The 5,590-nt window shown below is 53.0% G+C and overlaps 2 non-coding genes across 2 annotated transcripts; both read left to right on the top strand.

Moving 5' to 3' along the window:
* The first annotated feature begins 261 nt into the window (after nucleotides 1-261).
* On the top strand, nucleotides 262-333 carry TRNAQ-CUG. The gene has a single exon. It is a non-coding gene; the product is annotated as a tRNA-Gln (tRNA).
* Nucleotides 334-1,428: 1,095 nt separating this feature from the next.
* Nucleotides 1,429-1,499, top strand: TRNAG-CCC. The gene has a single exon. It is a non-coding gene; the product is annotated as a tRNA-Gly (tRNA).
* The last annotated feature ends 4,091 nt before the right edge of the window (nucleotides 1,500-5,590 follow it).

Here is a 5,590-nt window from a genome sequence, read left to right as displayed (position 1 = left end):
TCCCACAAAGTCTGGGGCTTGTGGTTACTGCTTAAGGGCAAGGGAAGGAACTCCGCACGTCCCCTTTCCTCCCCTTCTGCGGACGGCTAGAGGACTCTTTCTGAAGCCTTGCCCAGTCGGAGGAGTGGGTTTGTTCAGACTGCCTCACCCGTCTGAGGAGCTCTTCCCCACGGACACTCGGGGAGTCTTGGGGACCGGCTGCCCTGGGCAGGTGGCCTCTGGCAAGGTTTCTTCATGCAGCCATGAGGCATCTCTTGTATTGGTTCTGTGGTGTAATGGCCAGCACCCTGGACTCTGAATCCAGTAATCCGAGTTCAAGTCTCGGCAGAGCCTCTGTCTTGTTCTTCTTGCAGTGCCAGCTCTTTTGCAAAGAGGTGGCTTGGCTTGGCTCTCTCCTGAATTTCCCTCTCCTTTCCTCTTCCCCACATTTGCAGGGGTGTGCAAAATACAGCCTGTGGCCTGGATCTGGCCCACAGCATGAAACTTTTAAGTCTACAGATTGGGGAGCAGTCCAAGCTGTGGCACATGCAGCCAGTCCCACCACCCTGGGCACTCAGTTTTCCTCTGCCCCACTGGCAGCAACACTGAGTGTCAGCAGCCAGATGCTGCTCCCCACCTGCCATGGCCCCATCACGTCACCTCACCTGAGCCTGGCCTGCCTGCTGAGTCCTCAGCCAGGCCCCATGGGATCCCGCCAGTCCGCCCATTCTGCCTGGCATCCCCAGCAGTGGGGTTGACATGGACACATCCAGGTCAGATAGCATTAATTGCCCTCTGCCCCTCTCCACACATCTGAGCCAGGTCAACACCTCATCCTACCCTGCAGTGTCCAACTGGATCAACTCCCCCAACTCGGATTAGCCGGTGAGATACATGCATTTTTGTGTCACTGATATGCCATGGGTGCACAAGTGTGTAGCACTGATCGTGTGACACGTGTGTTGTAACAGCGGTGGAAGGAAGCCCTGGGCCCTTGGAGCTGGGAACTCACGCTCTCCTCTCCCGCACTGAGGGGAGATGCCGAGAGGAGGCAAACTCCCCATGAAAGCTGTTCTGCTCGGGGCTGGCTCTCCTTCGCTCCGTGATCGTCTCCCTCCTCTTGCCCTGGGGCCAGGGAAAGATTCCTGCAAGGATCAAGACAGGAAAAGGAAAAGGAGCAGCCAAATGCCCTGCCTGTGGCACAGACACCAGACAGGCGGGGGTCTCTGCTATGTCCATCCAGACCTTTTTCTACTGCAGGCTGTTTCTTAAAGTTCTGGCCAGTGATGCTTGATCAGCTTTGGATCATGAGATTGAAGATTACCCTAAACCTTGGGCTTGTTTCTCCTTGAAGTGAATCAGAATGGAGGGAAGGGTTTACCGTTACCTTTTCTTTTTGAGGACTTGGAAAAAATACTCAGGACTTGGACAAGACTTTCCTCATTTCAAGCACTGGTGGTTCAATGGTAGAATTCCTGCTTCCCAAGCAGGAGACCTGGGTTCAATTCCCAGCCAATGCAAAAGCCTTAAGTGAGTGTTTTGCAGGCCTTAACAACTTAATCTAGTCCTCCACACAGATGCTTGTTGGTGACTTCCACTGCAGCATAGAGGGGTATCATCCAGATCATATCAGCTCTGGGATGTGTCTTTCACAGCATGGCCCCGGCTGCTTGGCACCCAGCACCACCTGTATCAGATTGTGCAGGCCTGGTGGCATACACCTTTGGGCATGACTGGACCGATTTTGCTGTTACCAGGGGACATGACACCACTAGCAGGGGCCGTGCACCCTCAGGCCAGCTCCATGGAGAGAGGAGAAGTGGAGCTGTGTGAACCTGGTAATGAGCCTAAAATGCTGTCACCCTTCATACCCTCACCAGCTATTTCTTAAGTTCTCAGCAGTTCAGGTCATGTGTCGCTGGGAGCCATGTCTTGACACTTTGCTCCCTGGCTGCCTGCTGCTGCACCAACGGACCAAGCAGGGCTAAAACCCACCCAGAAAAAGCATGCCCATGACATACACAGAGTTGCACAGAGTTACACCCCCTGCCTGGCTGCACTGCCCTTGCCTGGCCCCAGCTGTCCCAGCTGAACCCCCCTGATTGACGGCACCAAACTCTGCAACATGATTGTCCCCCTAATGCCAATAATTTGCTTTCTAGTTTTATGTGAACCCGACAAGGGGTGTTTGTCCCTGGCTGTCCCATGCTGTGGTTGCTAAAGTGTCCCAGGTGAACCTGCTACATGGTGTCAAAAGTCGCAGCAGTTGTGGAGCGTGTCACTGTCCAGACTTTGTCTAGACACTATGGAGTGGGAGCAGGGTGAACTTCCCCTGGCTGGGTCACCTCAAAACCTATAAATAAAGTGGACAGCTTCCCAGGAAACCCCTGATCGATCCGAGATGGCTGATGGTGGTGGGAGAATGGAGCAGATGAGGTGTGTGGGTCTAGGTCCTATTGGACCTTCACTGAAAGAAAAAGTCTGGTGTGCGGCCAGGGGAGCCTGGCTGCCATCACTGGGGAGAGATGCAGACCCCGCTTTAACAGTGTGTGAGCACACATGCACACGTGCACAGACACACAAGGAGACAGAAACACTGACACACAGACCCATACAGTCAGACACACATGCGCACACACAGTGATACACATAGACACAGATACAGAATTCATCATCCAGCGCAGGGTGACAAGGGCCTGCAACAAGGCGGTAGCCCTAGACTTCAAGAGGGCCCCCCTGGCTCACCAAGGACATCTGGGAATGTCTGGTTGCCAAAAAGGCAGCGTACACCCGGTGGAAGGTGGGGGCTATCTCCAAAGAGGAGTATACCTCCACTGCTCGGGGCTGTAGGGGGCCTGTTAGGAAAGCTAAGGCAGACATAGAGCTAGGACTAGCATCCAAGATCAAAGATAATAAAAAGTCCTTTTTCAAATATATAGGGAGGATGAAGAAGGCGCCAGGAAATGTGGGGCCCCTGCAAGATGCGCTGGACAATCTGGTGGTTGCGCCAGAGGAGAAGGCAGACCTCTTTAACAAATTCTTCACCTCGGTTTTCTTAGGCAGGGACCGGGACTCCCCCACCATGATTCAAGACGGACTCGAGGGGAACGCCCCAAGACCTAAGGTTGAGGAGGACCGGGTTAGAGTGCTTCTGGAGGGGCTGGACGTGTTCAAGTCAGCAGGTCCAGATGCTCTCCACCCCAGGGTGTTGAGGGAGCTAGCAGGGGTTATTGCAGGGCCCTTGGCATGGCTTTACAAGTGCTCGTGGTGCTCGGGTAAGGTGCCAGATGATTGGAAGATGGCCAATGTGGTCCCCATCTTTAAAAAAGGGAGGAGGGAGGACCCAGGCAACTATAGACCTGTCAGTCTTTCTGGACTTCAGCAAGGCCTTTGACACTGTCGACCACCCCATTATCATTAAAAAATTAGGCGACTGTGGCGTCGATGCCTACACAGTCAGATGGATTGCGAATTGGCTGAAGGGTCGTACTGAGAGGGTGATGGTGGACGGGTCATATTCGAGCTGGGGGGAAGTGGGCAGCGGAGTCCCCCAGGGCTCGGTCCTTGGGCCCGCGCTGTTCAATTTCTTTATCAGCGATTTGGACGAAGGGGTGAAAAGCAACCTGTTCAAATTTGCTGATGACACCAAAATCTGGGGTGAGGTGGGCACGTTAGCAGGGAGGGAAAGACTGCAGAAAGACCTGGATAGGTTGCAGGGGTGGGCTGACAAAAACAGGATGCGTTTCAATACGGACAAGTGCAGGGTGCTGCACGTGGGCAGTAGTAACCAGCAGCACACTTATAAGATGGGAAACTCCCTTCTTGAGAGCACAGAAGCAGAAAGGGATCTTGGAGTCATTGACTCCAAGATGAACATGGGCCGACAATGCGAGGTCACGGTTGGCAGGGCTAACCGGACCTTATTGTGCATCCACTGGTGCATCTCAAGTAGGGCCAAGGAGGTGATCCTCCCCCTCTACGCGACACTGGTCAGGCCACAGCTGGAGTACTGTGTCCAGTTCTGGGCACCCCACTTTAAGAGGGATGTGGACAACATGAAGAGGGTCCAGAGGAAGGCCACCCGCATGGTCAGGGGGCAGCAGGGCAGACCCTACAATGAGAGGCTACGGGACCTGAACCTGTTCAGCCTTCACAAGAGAAGGCTGAGGGGGGACCTTGTGACCATCTATAAACTCAGTAGGGGGGACCAGAAGGGTTTGGGGGAGACCTTGTTTCCCCTAGCGCCCCCTGGGATAACAAGGAATAATGGCCACAAGTTGTTGGAGAGCAGGTTCAGATTAGACATCCGTAAGAGCTACTTCACAGTCAGGGCGGCTAGGATCTGGAACCGACTTCCAAGAGAAGTGGTGCTGGTTCCTACCCTGGGGGTCTTTAAGAAGTGGCTCGATGCCTACCTGGCTGGGGTCACTTGAGCCTAGTTTTCCTCCTGCCCAGGCAGGGGGTCGGACTTGTAGATCTGCAAGGTCCCTTCCGACCCAACTTCTATGATTCTATGGCAGCCCTCCAAGTATTTGAAGACTGCTATCATCATCTTTGTACCCTTGGCACATGTAGCAGCAGGGTGGGGTAGAATTCCTTCCTAACCCCATGGGGCAACCAGCAAGGCCCAGAAACCTGGGAAACACCCATAGTAGATCCTAAGCATTGCTATGCCTAGATGTTCCCCTACCAGTGGTTGTCCAACCTTTTCAGGGGATATGATACACCTTGACATCAATAGATGTGATATGGTCTCCCACACCATTTGTACACACTAAGGAACTCTGAGTTGGACGAATGGACTCTATGGTGGATAGAAAACCATTGGGATGGCTGGGCTCAAAGGGTAGCAGTCAATGGCTCAATGTCTAGATGGAAGCCATTTTAAAGTGGAGTTCCCCAAGGGTTGGTCCTGGGACTGGCTTGGTTCAATATCTTCATCAACAATCTGGAAGATGGGATGAAGTGCACCCTCAGCAAGTTTATGGATGACACCAAGCTGGGGGGAGAAGTAGGTACATAGATTTCATAGATTTCATAGATGTAAGGGATGGAAGGGACCTCATAAGATCATCAGGTCCAGCCCCGTGCCCAAGGGGCAAGAAGTCAGCTGGGGTCAGACGACCCCAGCAAGATAAACATCCAGGCATTCCTTGATATCCAGAGTAGGTGCTTGTACCACTTCTAGGGGAAGTCTATTCCAGGCTCTGGAGACTCAGATGGTAAAGAAGTTTTTCCTTATGTCTAAAAAGGCATTCCAGCAGTTTGTGACCATTAGATCTTGTCTTCCCTTGGGGTGCGTCCCAGTTCCTGATGCACACCCCTGATGTACTTACAGGCTGCCACCAAGTCACCCTTGAGCCTTTGCTTCTCCAGGCTGAAGAGTGGCAAGCCTCTCAGCCTCTTCTCATAAGGCCTGTTTTCTTGTCCTCTAATCATGCATGTGGCTGTCCTCTGGACTCTCTCAAACTTCTCCATATCCTTTCTAAAGTGCAGAGCCCAGAACTGGATGCAGTACTCCAGCTGTGGCCTCACCAAGGCTGAGTAAAGTGAGAGGATGACTTCTTGGGTCTGGCTTGAGGTGACTCTGTAGATGCAAGCTAGAGTTTTA

This window comes from Alligator sinensis, unplaced genomic scaffold (genome assembly GCF_000455745.1).
Source record: "Alligator sinensis unplaced genomic scaffold, ASM45574v1 scaffold1183_1, whole genome shotgun sequence".
NCBI classification, from domain to species: domain Eukaryota; kingdom Metazoa; phylum Chordata; order Crocodylia; family Alligatoridae; genus Alligator; species Alligator sinensis.
Note: the sequence above shows the minus strand (reverse complement) of the source record. Positions and strands in the feature narration are given on the sequence as shown.